The sequence below is a fragment of the Lolium rigidum genome, chromosome 4, assembly GCF_022539505.1.
Source record: "Lolium rigidum isolate FL_2022 chromosome 4, APGP_CSIRO_Lrig_0.1, whole genome shotgun sequence".
Lineage (NCBI taxonomy): Eukaryota > Viridiplantae > Streptophyta > Magnoliopsida > Poales > Poaceae > Lolium > Lolium rigidum.
In genome coordinates this window covers 243,887,289-243,903,274 of record NC_061511.1, presented here as the reverse complement: position 1 = coordinate 243,903,274, position 15,986 = coordinate 243,887,289, and positions in this window count along the sequence as shown.

The window sequence follows — 15,986 nt, the reverse complement described above, 5'->3', positions numbered from 1 at the left end:
CCACTGAATTAAGACTTTCTGTGGCGCACGTGGGATGGTGCGCCACAGAAACTACACATTTATGTGGCGCACATGAGTTCCATGCGCCACAGAAGTTTTTTTGCCTCCCCACGCAACTCCACCCCCCCCCCTTTGGATCGCTTTTTTTACCTCTGTAAAAAATGAAAGAAATAGATAGAAATTTCAAAAAATAAATTCCATCAAGATGCCCATGTATGATGTCATCTTTTACCACTGAAAATTAACAAACATAAATTTCGACTTTTTTTGCAAAATTGTGTGGGAAAATCATCAAACTGAATTTCTGGTTGCATACGAACTCGAAAAAAGACGCACAATATATCAAAATGATCCCACGAAAATTCTACATCCGAATTCACCGGTTAGACAATTTTTAGAATCTCCAAATTCGAAAAGAGTAAAAAGTTACGGCCAGTTAAAAAAAATTTGCTGCAAAATACAAAAAAAAAGGAAAAAAAATTGTGGCGCACCAAGTGCCCATGCGCCACAGAATTAATGTCTAAAATTTGAATTTTCTGCCGCCCACCTCTCCTCCACTTCTCCTTACTACTCCTCCACTTCTCCTCAGTTCTCCTCACTTCTCCTCCTTCGATGCAAACTTCTCCTCCACTTCTCCTCCTCCTCCTCCTCCTCCTCCTCCTCCTCCTCCTCCTCCTCCTCTTCCTCCTCCACCACCACCACCTCCGGCGGCCGGCCTCCTCCTCCTCCACCACCAGCACCACCTCCTCCAGCCGGCCCCCTCTGATGTCTACGCACGCTTCTATTCCTGTAGGCAGTGTTGGGCCTCCAAGAGCAGAGGTTTGTAGAACAGCAACGAGTTTCCCTTAAGTGAATCACCCAAGGTTTATCGAACTCAGGGAGGTAGAGGTCAAAGATATCCCTCTCAAGCAACCCTGCAATTACGATACAAGAAGTCTCTTGTATCCCCAACACACCTAATACACTTGTCAGATGTATAAGTGCACTAGTTCGGCGAAGAGATAGTAAGATGCAAGTGATATGGATGAATATGAGTGGTAATAACAATCTGAAATAAATATGGCAGCAAGTAAACATGCAGTAGAACAGTAAATACATGGTGATTCGATATTTGGAAACAATGCCTAGGGATCATACTTTCACTAGTGGACACTCTCAACAATGATCACATAAATAAATAACTTCTCTTCACTTGTGCTACTTTCTCACACTCTCTTGTTGGATAACAAACACCATTCATTGTGTAGGGCTACAAGAGTACCCTCAAGCCGGAGTAAACAAGCTCCACAACTTCATAAAGGAATCACACACGATGCGCACACTGTCACCGTCACATCGTGGAGAGTAATTTCGGAGTTCATATTAAAGTAACCTCTAGAGTGCATAGTAATAGTTAACTTCATAATCTACAAGAGATTACAATCATAACCTACGCCAAGTACTACATGATGCACACACTGTCAACATTACATCATGGAGGAGGAATAGACTACTTTAATAACATCACTAGAGTAACACATAGATTAATACTGATACAAAGCTCATGATCACATAAAGATCACACCATGGAAGAGAGAGATGAACCACATAGCTACGGTAGAGCCCTTAGCCTCGGGGGATAAATACTCCCTCCTCATCATAGGAGACAGCAATGGCGATGAAGATGGCTGTGGTGTCGATGGAGATGCCTTCCGGGGGCAATTCCCCGTCCCGACGGCGTGCCAGAACAGAGACTTCTGTCCCCCGAAACGGAGTTTCGCGATGGCGGCGGCGTCCCTAGAGTCTTTCTGGAGTTTCGTCAATTCGTGTCGCGTTTTTAGGTCGCAAGGGCTTATATAGGCGAAGAGGCGGCGCAGGAGGGGCACCAGGGCGCCCTCCCCACCTGGTGGCGCGGCCAGGCTTGGGCCCGCGCCCAGGTGTGGTGTGGTGGCCCCCTGGCCCGCCTCCGACTCTCCTTCGGTGATCTGGAACCTTCCGGGAAAAATAAGATATTTGGTCTTTGTTTCGTCGAATTCCGAGAATATTGCCCGAACAGCCTTTCTGGAATCAAAAACAACAGAAAACAGGAACTGGCACTTCGGCATCTTGTTAGTAGGTTAGTTCCGGAAAATGCATGAAAACATTATAATGTGTGAGCAAAACATGTAGGTATTGTCATAAAACTAGCATGGGACATCAGAAATTATAGATACGTTGGAGACGTATCAAGCATCCCCAAGCTTAGTTCCTACTCGCCCTCGAGTAGGTAAACGATAACAAGAATAATTTCTGAAGTGACATGCTACTAAGATAATCTTGATCATACTATTGTAAAGCATATGAGATGAATGAAGTGATTCAAAGCAATGGTAAAGATAATGACTAAACAACTGATCATATAGCAAAGACTTTTCATGAATAGTACTTTGAAGACAAGCATCAATAAGCCTTGCATAAGAGTTAACTCATAAAGCAATAGATTCTTAGTAGAAGGTTTTGAAACAACACAAAGGATGATTAAGTTTCAGAAATTGCTTTCAACTTGTAACATGTATATCTCATGGATAGTTCTCATCATAAAGCAATATAACAAGTGCAATAGGTAAACATGTAAGAATCAATGCACACAGTTGACACAAGTGTTTGCTTCTAAGATAGAAAGAAGTAGGTAAACTGACTCAACATAAAGTAAAAGAATTGACCCTTCGCAGAGGGAAGCATGGATTACTGTTTTTGTGTTAGAGCTTTTCATTTTGAAAACATAGAAACAATTTTGTCAACGGTAGTAATAATTCATATGTGTTATGCATAAGATATCCTATAAGTTGCAAGCCTCATGCATAAAGTACCAATAGTGCTCGCACCTTGTCCTAATTAGCTTGGATTTACATGGATTATCATTGCATAACATATGTTTCAACCAAGTGTCACAAAGGGGTACCTCTATGTCGCATGTACAAAGGTCCAAGGAGATAAATCGCATTTGATTTCTCGTTTTTGATAGATCTCAACTAAGGACATCCATACCGGGACAACATAGACAACAGATAATGGACTCCTCTTTAATGCATAAGCATTCAACAACAGATAATATTCTCATAAGAGATTGAGGATTAATGTCCAAACTGAAACTTCCACCATGATTCATGGCTTTAGTTAGCGCCCAATGTTCTTCTCTAACAATATGCATACTCAAACCATTTGATCATGATAAATCACCCTTACTTCAGACAAGACGAACATGCATAGCAACTCACATGATATTCAACAAAGGTGAAATAGTTGATGGTGTCCCTAGAAACATGGTTACCGCTCAACAAGCAACTTATAAGAAATAAGATACATAAGTAACATATTCAATACCACAATAGTTTTTAAGGCTATTTTCCCATGAGCTATGTATTGCAAAGACAATGAATGAAGTTTTAAAGGTAGCACTCAAGTAATTTACTTTGGAATGACAGAGAAATACCATGTAGTAGGTAGGGATGGTGGACACAAATGGCATAGTTTTTGGCTCAAGGATTTGGATGCACGAGAAGAAATCCCTCTCAATACAAGGCTTCGACTAGCAAGGTTGTTTGAAGCAAACTCAAGTATAAACCGGTACAGCAAAACTTACATAAGAACATATTGCAAGCATTAAAAGACTCTACACTGTCTCCTTGTTGTTCAAACACTTTGATAACCCACAAGTATAGGGGATCGCAACTGTCTTCGAGGGAAGTAAAACCCAAATTTATTGATTCGACACAAGGGGAGGTAAAGAATACTTATAAGCCTTAACAACTGAGTTGTCAATTCAGCTGCACCTGGAAAAGCACTAGTAACAGGGGTGATGTGAAAGCAGACAGTAATATGAGAGCAATAGTAACAGTAACACAGCAGCAGTAGCAATAACACAGAGGCAATGGCACCAGAAAATAGTTGATACTACTTCCAATGACATGTAGAACGAGTATATGATGATGAGAGATGGACCGGGGTTCCCAGCTATCTTCACTAGTGGTAACTCTCCAATAACAAGTGTTGGGTGAACAAATTACAGTTGGGCAATTGATAGGATTGAAATAGCATTAAGACGGAACATCAAGATTATTAATCATGTAGGCATGTTTTCCATATATAGTCATACGTGCTCGCAATGAGAAACTTGTACAACATCTTTTGTCCTACCAGCCGGTGACAGCCGGGCCTCAAGGGAATCTACAGGCTATTAAGGTACTCCTTTTAATAGAGCACCGGAGCAAAGCATTAACACTTGGTGAAAACATGTGATCCTCATACCTACGCCTTCCCCTCCAGTTATCCCAGTTGCTGTCACTCTGGGCCTCGGGTTCCGGACATAGACATGTGCAAACAACTTGTAGATACAATCTAAGCAATAAGTATAGAGCTTAAATCTAAGATCATGCCACTCGTGCACTAGTGACAAGCATTAAACACAACAAGATAGCAGCAACAATAACTTCACAAACTTTATAGATAGACTGATAATAATGTAACAATTCATCGGATCCCAACAAATACAACACCGATTACATCAGATGAATCTCAATCATGTAAGGCAGCTCATGAGATCATTGTATTGAAGTACATGGGAGAGAGAGTACCAACTAGCTACAGCTAGAACCCGTAGTCCATGGGGGAACTACTCACGGAGCATGATGGAGGCGGTGGCGTTGATGGAGATGGCTTCCGGGGCACTTCCCCGTCCCGGCGGCGTGCCGGAACAGAGACTTCTGTCCCCCGAAACGGAGTTTCGCGATGGCGGCGGTGCCCCTGGAGTCTTTCTGGAGTTTCGTCAATTGGTCCGAGGTTTTAGGTCGCGAGGGGTCTTATAGGCGAAGAGGCGGCTCAGGAGGGGCACCAGGGCGCCCTCCCCACTTGGTGGCGCGGACAGGCCTAGGCCCGCGCCCAGGTGTGGTGTGGTGGCCCCCTGGCCCGCCTTCTACTCTCCTTCGGTGTTCTGGAACCTTCCGAGAAAAATAAGATATTTGGTCTTCGTTTCGTCGAATTCCGAGAATATTGCCCGAACTGCCTTTCTGGAACCAAAAACAACAGAAAACAGGAACTGGCACTGTGCCATCTTGTTAATAGGTTAGTTCCGGAAAATGCATGAAATCATTATAAAGTGCGAGCAAAACACGTAGGTATTGTCATAAAACTAGCATGGAACATCGAAATTATAGATACGTTGGAGACGTATCAAGCATCCCCAAGCTTAGTTCCTACTCGCCCTCGAGTAGGTAAACGATAAAAAGAATAATTTCTGTAGTGACATGCTACTTACATAATCTTGATCATACTATTGTAAAGCATATGAGATGAATGAAGTGACTCAAGGCAACGATCTATAGTTTGCTAACAAATAAAACATATAGCAAAACTTTTCATGAATAGTACTTTCAAGACATGCATCAGAAAGTCTTGCATAGGAGTTAACTCATAAAGCAATAAATACAAAGTAAAGGCATTGAAGCAACACAGAGGAAGATTTAAGTTTCAGCAATTGCTTTCAACTTTCAACATGCATATCTCATGGTTAATTGTCAACACAAAGTAATATGATGAGTGCAAATAAGCAAGTATGTAAGAATCAATGCATAGTTGACACAAGTGTTTGCTTCTAAGATGGAAGGAAATAGGTAAACTGACTCAACATAAAGTAAAAGAAAGGCCCTTCGCAGAGGGAAGCAGGGATTAAATCATGTGCTAGAGCTTTTTAAGTTTTGAAATCATATAGAGAGCATAAAAGTAAAGTTTTGAGAGGTGTTTGTTGTTGTCAACGAATGGTAGGGGGCACTCTAACCCCCTCATCAAACAGACTTTCAAAGAGCGGCTCCCATGAAGGATGTTATCTCTACCAGCAAGGTAGATCATCCCTCTTCTCTTTTGTTTACACATGTATTTTAGTTTTATTTATGGATGACACTCCTCCCAACCTTTTGCTTACACAAGCCATGGCTAACCGAATCCTCGGGTGCCTTCCAACATTCACATACCATGAAGGAGTGTCTATTTGCAAAATTAAGTTGCTTACTGATGAATCAGGACTTTATTATGTTTTCTGAGAAAGAAAGTGAATGCTTAGAAATGCCTCTAATCTAAGAGTTCATAAGATACCATTATTCTCTTTAATAAATTAATAAAGTTTTGTCTTTTGCGGAGCACTATCAGAAACAATCTGGGACGGAAGGATTCGAACCTCCGAGTAATGGGACCAAAACCCGCTGCCTTACCACTTGGCCACGCCCCATTTCGTTTTATGCGACACTAATAAACACTATTATGTTTATTTGTTATTCGTCAATCCCATTTCAATTATATAAAAAATGAGGAATATTCTCTTGCTAGTATTCTAGACATGCAGATAATATAGAATCAAAAAAATGCATTGATCATCATGTGAAGAGAATTATTAATGAAAGTTAATTAATTGGGGTTGGGAACCCCGTTGCCAGCTCTTTTTGCAAAATTATTGGATAAGCGGATGAGCCACTAGTCCATTGGTGAAAGCTGTCCAACAAGATTGAAAGATAAAACACCACATACTTCCTCATGAGCTATAAAATATTGACACAAATAAAAGATAATAAAGTTTTGAATTGTTTAAAGGTAGCACATGAAGTATTTACTTGGAATGGCAGAAAATACCACATAGTAGGTAGTTATGGTGGACACAAATGGCATTGGTTTTGGCTCAAGGTTTTGGATGCACGAGAAGTATTCCCTCTCAGTACAAGGCTTTGGCTAGCAAGGTTGTTTGAAGCAAACACATGTATGAACCGAGTACAACAAAACTTACATAAGAACATATTGCAAGCATTATAAGACTCTACACTCGTCTTCCTTGTTGCTCAAACACTTTTACCGAAAAATATCTAGACCTTAGAGAGACCAATCATGCAAACCAATTTCAACAAGCTCTACGGTAGTTCTCCACAAATAGGTTTAAACTACATGATGCAAGAGCTTAAACTTGATCTACTTGAGAGCTCAAAACAATTGCCAAGTATCAAATTATCCAAGACATTATGAGGCATTTTCTGTTTCCAACCAAATAACAATAAGTGCAATAGCTTCCAACTTTTGTCATGAACATTAAAAGTAAAACGAAGAACATCAGTGTTCATATGAAAAAGCGGAGCGTGTCTCTCTCCCACACGAGGATTGCTAGGATCCTATCTTATTCAAACACAAACAAAAATAAAAGCACACAGACACTCCAAGTAAAGAACATAAGATGTGACCGAATAAAAATATAGTTTCACTAGAAGTGACCTGATAAGTTGTTGATGAAGAAGGGGATGCCCCGCTTAGACGCTTGAGTCTTCTTGAAATATCAAGGGATGAACCACGGGAGCATCCCCAAGCTTAAACTTTTCACTCTTCTTGATCATATATCATCCTCCTCTCTTGACCCTTGAAAACTTCCTTCACACCAAACTTCTCACAAACTTCATTAGAGGGGTTAGTACTCAAAAAAACTTTAATCCACTTTGGTCCTGTAGTGACACTTTGCAAGAACTCAATAAAACATTAGCTACAGCTCTCCACGTGTAGAAAACCTTACTTAAAATCCACAAGAGACAATGCAAAAAAAAGAGACAGAATCTGCCAAAACAGAACAGCCAGTAAAAACGAATTTTTAAGAGGTACTTCCATTGCTCAAATCAGAAAACTCAAAACTAATGAAAGTTGCGTACATATCTGAGGAACACACAAAAAAATTGGCAGATTTTTCTGAGTTACCTACAGAGAGACATACTCAAATTCGTGACAGAAAGAAATCTGTTTCTGCGCAGAAATCCAAATCTAGTATCAACCTTCTATTAGAGACTTTACTTGGCACAACATTGCAATAAAATAAAGATAAGGAGAGGTTGCTACAGTAGTAACAACTTCCAAGACACAACAAAACAGTAGCAAAATAAAGATATGAGTTATCTCCCAAGAAGTGCTTTCTTTATAGCCATTAAGATGGGCTCAGCAAATTTAATGATGCGCTCGCAAGAAATAAGAGTTGAAGCAAAGGAGAGCATCAAAAGCAAGTTCAAAGCACATTTAAGTCTAACCCGCTTCTATGCATAGGAATCTTGTACACAAATAAATTCATGAATAACAAAGTGACAAGCATAAGAAGATAAAACAAGAGTAAATTCAAAATTTTCAGCATATAGAGAGGTGTTTTAGTACCATGCAAATTTCTACAACCGTATTTTCCTCTCTCATAATAATTTTCAGTAGCTTCATGAACAAACTCAACAACATAACTATCACATACAGCATGCTTTTCATGATCCACAAACACATAATTTTTATCAAGCTCAAAAATAATGGGATTAAAACTTTCAAACCCGCTTTTATCAACAATATAACAAAATGATTGATCATTCTCAAAAGATATGGGACTCCTAGAAAAAGTCAAGACCTATCCAATCCCATTTTCATTAGTAGTACAATTAATATTATCAAGTAACATAGGACCATCATTTAGAGATTTATCATAAACATTTGCCAAGCAAAACTCTTTAGTACCATGCATTTCGACATCAGGCACAAACAAAGCATTATCATAAGATTTATCAAAATAGCATGGATTATCATGGATAACAGTAGCATAATTATTCTCACAAGTTTTACTCATAGGAAATATTTCAAGAGAATCCACAGGAACATAACATTCATCCTCCTTTGGTAAGCATGGAAGACAATCAAATAATGTAAGAGATAAAGAGTTACTCTCATTAGAAGGTTGGCATGGGTAGCTAATCCATTCTTCGTCCTTTTGTTCATCACTCTCCTTCTCTTTTTCATCCAATGAGCTTTCAGGTTCATCAATTTCCTCATCTTTTTCATCCAATGAGCTTTCAGGTTCATCAATTTCTTCTTCCACTGGTTCCTGCAAATTGTGAGTGCATTCTTGTGCATTAATGAGTCTCTCTTTATAATCAATGATATAAGGATTATCGCTGTAACTTTCTATGCAAAAATTAAGGATAGAAGAGACATAATCTTTAAGGTCCTTACAAGCAACACAAGTTTCATAATTTTTAGCCATGAAGGATTCTATCTCAGAGGCTCCCATAAATAAGACAAATTGTTCTACCTCTTCGAACCCAAAATGAATATAGTTATTCCAATTGTAGTTCGTAATTAAAACTTCCTCACTAAAGCCACATTGAAATTTAAGATGTTTAGTATCCTATTTAGAGCAACAGTTTATATCATGGCGTTTAAGCAATATTTTAGCAATTGTATTCAATTTTTCTATAACAACACTCATAACTTTACCCGTTCTTGATTCTCTATAATTATTATATAATTCAATTAGCTCCAAATAGGTTGTGGGCTCTCCCATAACAGCAGTTTTTAATTTTTAGGTTTTTCAAATTTTTATGGATTTTGGGGTATATGAGAAAAGTAAAACAAAACAAAAACAAACTAGACAAAAGTAAACTAAGTAAAATAATACTAGACAGAAATAAACTAAGCACAAATAAACTGGACAAAAGTAAACTAAGCAAAACAAAATAAAATAAAATAGATAGAGGTAGAGTGTACTCCCCAGGTGAACTTATGAGTAGAGCTATGTCTCCCCGGCAACGGCGCCAGAAAATAGTCTTGATAACCCACAAGTATAGGGGATCGCAACAGTCTTCGAGGGAAGTAAAACCCAAATTTATTGATTCGACACAAGGGGAGGTAAAGAATACTTATAAGCCTTAACAACTGAGTTGTCAATTCAGTCGCACTGGAAAAGCACTAGTAACAGGGGTGATGTGAAAGTAGCAGTAATATGAGAGCAATAGTAACCGTAACACAGCAGCAGTAGCAATAACACAGAGGCAATGGCACCAGAAAATAGTTGATACTACTTCCAATGACATGTAAAACGAGTATATGATGATGAGAGATGGACCGGGGTTTCCAGCTATCTTCACTAGTGGTAACTCTCCAATAACAAGTGTTGGGTGAACAAATTACAGTTGGGCAATTGATAGGATTGAAATAGCATTAAGACAGAACATCAAGATTATTAATCATGTAGGCATGTTTTCCATATATAGTCATACGTGCTCGCAATGAGAAACTTGTACAACATCTTTTGTCCTACCATCCGGTGGCAGACGGGCCTCAAGGGAATCTATCGGCTATTAAGGTACTCCTTTTAATAGAGCACGGAGCAAAGCATTAATACTTGGTGAAAACATGTGATCCTCGTACCTACGCCTTCCCTCCGGTTATCCCGATTCGTTGTCACTCGGGGCCTCGGGTTCCGGACATAGACATGTGCAAACAACTTGTAGATACAATCTAAGCAATAAGTATAGAGCTTAAATCTAAGATCATGCCACTCGTGCACTAGTGACAAGCATTAAACACAACAAGATTGCAGCAACAATAACTTCACAAACTTTATAGATAGACTGATCATAATGTAACAATTCATCGGATCCCAACAAACACAACACCGATTACATCAGATGAATCTCAATCATGTAAGGCAGCTCATGAGATCATTGTATTGAAGTACATGGGAGAGAGAGTACCAACTAGCTACAACTAGAACCCGTAGTCCATGGGGGAACTACTGACGGAGCATGATGGAGGCGGTGGCGTTGATGGAGATGGATTCCGGGGGCACTTCCCCGTCCCGGCGGCGTGCCGGAACAGAGACTTCTGTCCCCCGAAACGGAGTTTCGCGATCGCGGCGGCGCCCCTGGAGTCTTTCTGGAGTTTCGTCAATTGGTCTGAGGTTTTAGGTCGCGAGGGGTCTTATAGGCGAAGAGGCGGCGCAGGAGGGGCACCAGGGCGCCCTCCCCACCTGGTGGCGCGGCCAGGTCTGGGCCCGCGCCCAGGTGTGGTGTGGTGGCCCCCTGGCCCGCCTCTGACTCTCCTTCGGTGTTCTAGAACCTTCCGAGAAAAATAAGATATTTGGTCTTCGTTTCGTCGAATTCCGAGAATATTGCCCGAACTGCTTTTCTGGAACCAAAAACAACAGAAAACTAGAACTGGCACTGTGGCATCTTGTTAATAGGTTAGTTCCGGAAAATGCATGAAATCATTATAAAGTGCGAGCAAAACACGTAGGTATTGTCATAAAACTAGCATGGAACATCAGAAATTATAGATACGTTGGAGACGTATCACACTTCACCAGAAAATATCTAGACTTTAGAGAGACCAATCATGCAAACCAAATTTCAACAAGCTCTATGGTAGTTCTTCATTAATAGGTGCAAAGTACATGATGCAAGAGCTTAAACATGATCTATTTGAGCAAAACAATTGTCAAGTATCAAATTATTCAAGACAATATACCAATTACCACATGGAGCATTTTCTGTTTCCAACCAAATAGCAATGAACGAAGCAGTTTTCAACCTTCGCCATGAACATTAAAAGTAAAACTAAGAACACAAGTGTTCAAAGGAAAAAAAGCGGAGCGTGTCTCTCTCCCACATAAGCATGAATTTATTCAGAGAATGAAAATAACAAAACGAAAATAAAAGCACACAGACGCTCCAAGTAAAGCACATAAGATGTGACGGAATAAAAATATAGTTTCACTAGAGGTGACCTGATAAGTTGTCGATGAAGAAGGGGATGCCTTGGGCATCCCCAAGCTTAGATGCTTAAGTCTTCTTGAAATATGCAGAGATGAACCACGGGGGCATCCCCAAGCTTAGACTTTTCACTCTTCTTGATCATATTGTATCATCCTCCTCTCTTGATCCTTGAAAACTTCCTCCACACCAAACTCAAAACAAACTCATTAGAGGGTTAGTGCATAATCAAAAATTCACATATTCAGAGGTGACATAATCATTCTTAACACTTCTGGACATTGCACAAAGCTACTGGAAGTTAATGGAACAAAGAAATCCATTCAACATAGCAAAAGAGGCAATGCGAAATAAAAGGCAGAATCTGTCAAAATAGAACAGTCCGTAAAGACGAATTTTTCAGGGGCACTTAACATGCTCAGATGAAGAAGCTCAAATTGAATGAAAGTTGCGTACATATATGAGGATCACGCACGTAAATTGGCAGATTTTTCTGAGTTACCTACAGACGGGGCTACTCAATTTCGTGACAGCAAGAAATCTGTTTCTGCGCAGTAATCCAAATCTAGTATCAACATTACTATCAAAGACTTTACTTGGCACAACAATGCAATAAAATAAAGATAAGGAAAGGTTGCTACAGTAGTAACAACTTCTAAGACACAACAAAACAGTAGCAAAATAAAAACATGGGTTATCTCCCAAGAAGTGCTTTCTTTATAGCCATTAAGATGGGCTCAGCAATTTTAATGATGCTCACATAAGGATGAGAGTTGAAGCAAAGAGAGCATCAAAAAGCAAGTATGAAACAAATGTAAGCCTAACCCACTTCCTATGAAAAGGAATCTTGTAAATAAACAAGTCATGTAAGCATAACGCAACAAGCATAGAAAGGCAACACAAGCGCAATTTCAAGATTCTCAACATAAAGAGGGGAAACTTAATATTATTAAGATGCATACAACCATGTTTCCCTCTCTCATAATAACTTTCAGTAGTATCATGAACAAACTCAACAATATAACTATCACATAAAGCATTCTTATCATGAGTCTCATGCATAAAATAATTACTACTCCCAACATAAGCATAGTCATTCTTATTAATTGTAGTGGGAGCAAATTCAACAAGTAGCTATCATTATTATTCTCATCACCATAATCATCAAATATAGGAGGCATAGTATAATCATAATAAACTTTATCCTCCATAGTAGGTGGCACCAAAATACCACTATCATTATAATCATCATAAATGGGAGGCAAAGTATCATCGAAGAAAATTTTCTCCTCCATGCTTGGGGGACTAAAAATATCATGCTCATAAAAACCAGCTTCCCCAAGTTTAAATTCTTCCATAGCATTAGCAATAATAGTGTTCAAAGAGTTCATGCTAATTACATTGCTACAACTATTTTGCAAACAAAGTTCTATGGGTTTTTTAATTCTCTCTTCAAACACATCATGTCCTAACTCAAGATAAATACTATAAAGATCTCTAATTTTTGTTGTTGTTTTCCATTAAGCCTAACTAGTGAAAACAAGAAACAAAAAGATGCAATTGCAGGATCTAAAGGAAATAGCTTCGAGCACTCACACACCGGCAACAGTGCTAGGAAATAGCTTAGTAGTCGGAGGATGTGAATACCTTTTACCTTACCTGCCCGGCAACGGCGCCAGAAAATAGCTTGCTGGCGTGTAGTTGACGTGGGAGTTAGAAATCTTTGTGGTGTAACTTTTCTTCAGTTCCCCGGCAACGGCGCCAGAAAATAGCTTGATGTCTACGCACGCTTCTATTCCTGTAGACAGTGTTGGGCCTCCAAGAGCAGAGGTTTGTAGAACAGTAGCAAGTTTCCCTTAAGTGAATCACCCAAGGTTTATCGAACTCAGGGAGGTAGAGGTCAAAGATATCCCTCTCGAGCAACTCTGCAATTACGATACGAGAAGTCTCTTGTGTCCCCAACACACCTAATACACTTGTCAGATGTATAGGTGCACTAGTTCGGCGAAGAGATAGTAAGATGCAAGTGATATGGATGAATATGAGTGGTAATAACAATCTGAAATAAATATGGCAGCAAGTAAACATGCAGTAGAACAGATAAATAAATGGTGATTCGATATTTGGAAACAAGGCCTAGGGATCATACTTTCACTAGTGGACACTCTCAACAATGATCACATAAATAAATAACTTCTCTTCACTTGTGCTACTTTCTCACACTCTCTTGTTGGATAACAAACACCATACATTGTGTAGGGCTACAAGAGCACCCTCAAGCCGGAGTAAACAAGCTCCACAACTTCATAAAGGAATCACACACGATGCGCACACTCGTCACCGTCACATCGTGGAGAGTAATTCCGGAGTTCATATTAAAGTAACCTCTAGAGTGCATAGTAATAGTTAACTTCATAATCTACAAGAGATTACAATCATAACCTACGCCAAGTACTACATGATGCACACACTGTCAACATTACATCATGGAGGAGGAATAGACTACTTTAATAACATCACTAGAGTAACACATAGATTAATAGTGATACAAAGCTCATGATCACATAAAGATCACACCATGGAAGAGAGAGATGAACCACATAGCTACGGTAGAGCCCTTAGCCTCGGGGGAGAATTACTCCCTCCTCATCATAGGAGACAGCAATGGCGATGAAGATGGCGGTGGTGTCGATGGAGATGCCTTCCGGGGGCAATTCCCCGTCCCGGCGGCGTGCCGGAACAGAGACTTCTGTCCCCCAAAACGGAGTTTCGCGATGGCGGCGGCGTCCCTGGAGTCTTTCTGGAGTTTCGTCAATTCGTGTCGCGTTTTTAGGTCGCAAGGGCTTATATAGGCGAAGAGGCGGCGCAGGAGGGGCACCGGGGCGCCCTCCCCACCTGGTGGCGCGGCCAGGCTTGAGCCCGCGCCCAGGTGTGGTGTGGTGGCCCCCTGGCCCGCCTCCGACTCTCCTTCGGTGATCTGGAACCTTCCGGAAAAAAATAAGATATTTGGTCTTTGTTTCTTCGAATTCCGAGAATATTGCCCGAACAGCCTTTCTGGAACCAAAAACAACAGAAAACAGGAACTGGCACTTTGGCATCTTGTTTATAGGTTAGTTCCGAAAAATGCATGAAAACATTATAAAGTGTGAGAAAAACATGTAGGTATTGTCATAAAACTAGCATGGAACATCAGAAATTATAGATACGTTGGAGACGTATCACCCTCCTCCTCCTCCACCACCACCACCTCCTCCGGGGCCGGCCTCCTACTCCGGCGACCTCCTCCTCCGGCCGGCCTCCTCCTCCTCCTAGTCCGGCGACGACCACCTTCTCCTCCTCCACCACCACCTCCTCTTCCTCCTCCACCTCCTCCACCACCACATCCTCCACCACCACCACCACCACCACCACCTCCACCACCTCCACCACCACCTCCACCACCTCCACCACCACCTCCACCACCTCCACCACCACCTCCACCACCACCACCACCACCACCACTACCACCTTCTCCTCCTCCTCCTCCTCCGGCCGTCCACCCACCTTCCAGCGAAATATCAACAAAAAAATTAAAAAAATGATCTAGATCTGGCCGCCATTTTTTTTGAATTTCAAAAAAAAATTCTGTGGCGCACCACCGTCGGTGCGCCACAGAAATAAGTTTTTGTGGCGAGAATAAGACTTTCTGTGGCGCGTGGGCCGGTGCGCCACAGAAACCTTATTTTTGTGGCGAGAATTCTGTGGCGCACCGACCATGCGCCACAGAATCATTTTTTGGTGCGCCACTGATGAGGCTTTTCCTACTAGTGTTAGTGTCTAAACTTGCAGGGTGAAAATCCAAGGTTTGGTCTTAATTGGTTGTGCCTGGCAATGTCCTTGTTGAAGACATTGTTTTGGGAGTGCAGACTTTCTCCGGGGTGAAACCTATGGTCTTTGGTCAGGGCGATGACGGCGATTGTGCACTGTTTCCTTCTTGAATGCATCTCTTTTGAAGATTGATGGATTTCTGGTGCTGTTTTGGTCACTGTAGCGGGACTTTTCTTTTATGTAATTCTTCTTTATTTTTTTGGTTGTGTGCATCCGTATTGCTATTGGGACACTATGTTGTTGCAGAGGCTAGGTGTAATTGGTATCTTCGTGATATTAATATATTCTCTTTATCGAAAAAATATATTTTGTATTTCTCTACCCGGACATTAGAACTTGTTTTTAAAGTTGTAGATGCAGTCCTTAGGGGTGTGATTGGTTCTCGTGAAGGACTTTCTCGCATCATTTGGATTAAAAATGGATGTTTAGTAGGCCACAATGAAAAACATTTCATGCATAGCATGGTTCTCAAAACAGTCTAGATTGAGGCAAAACATGGCCCAAGAAGAACCCTTAGTTTGACCGTTTCCAGTTGGCCAGGCTCTAGCGAGTGCGAAAGTGGATCCT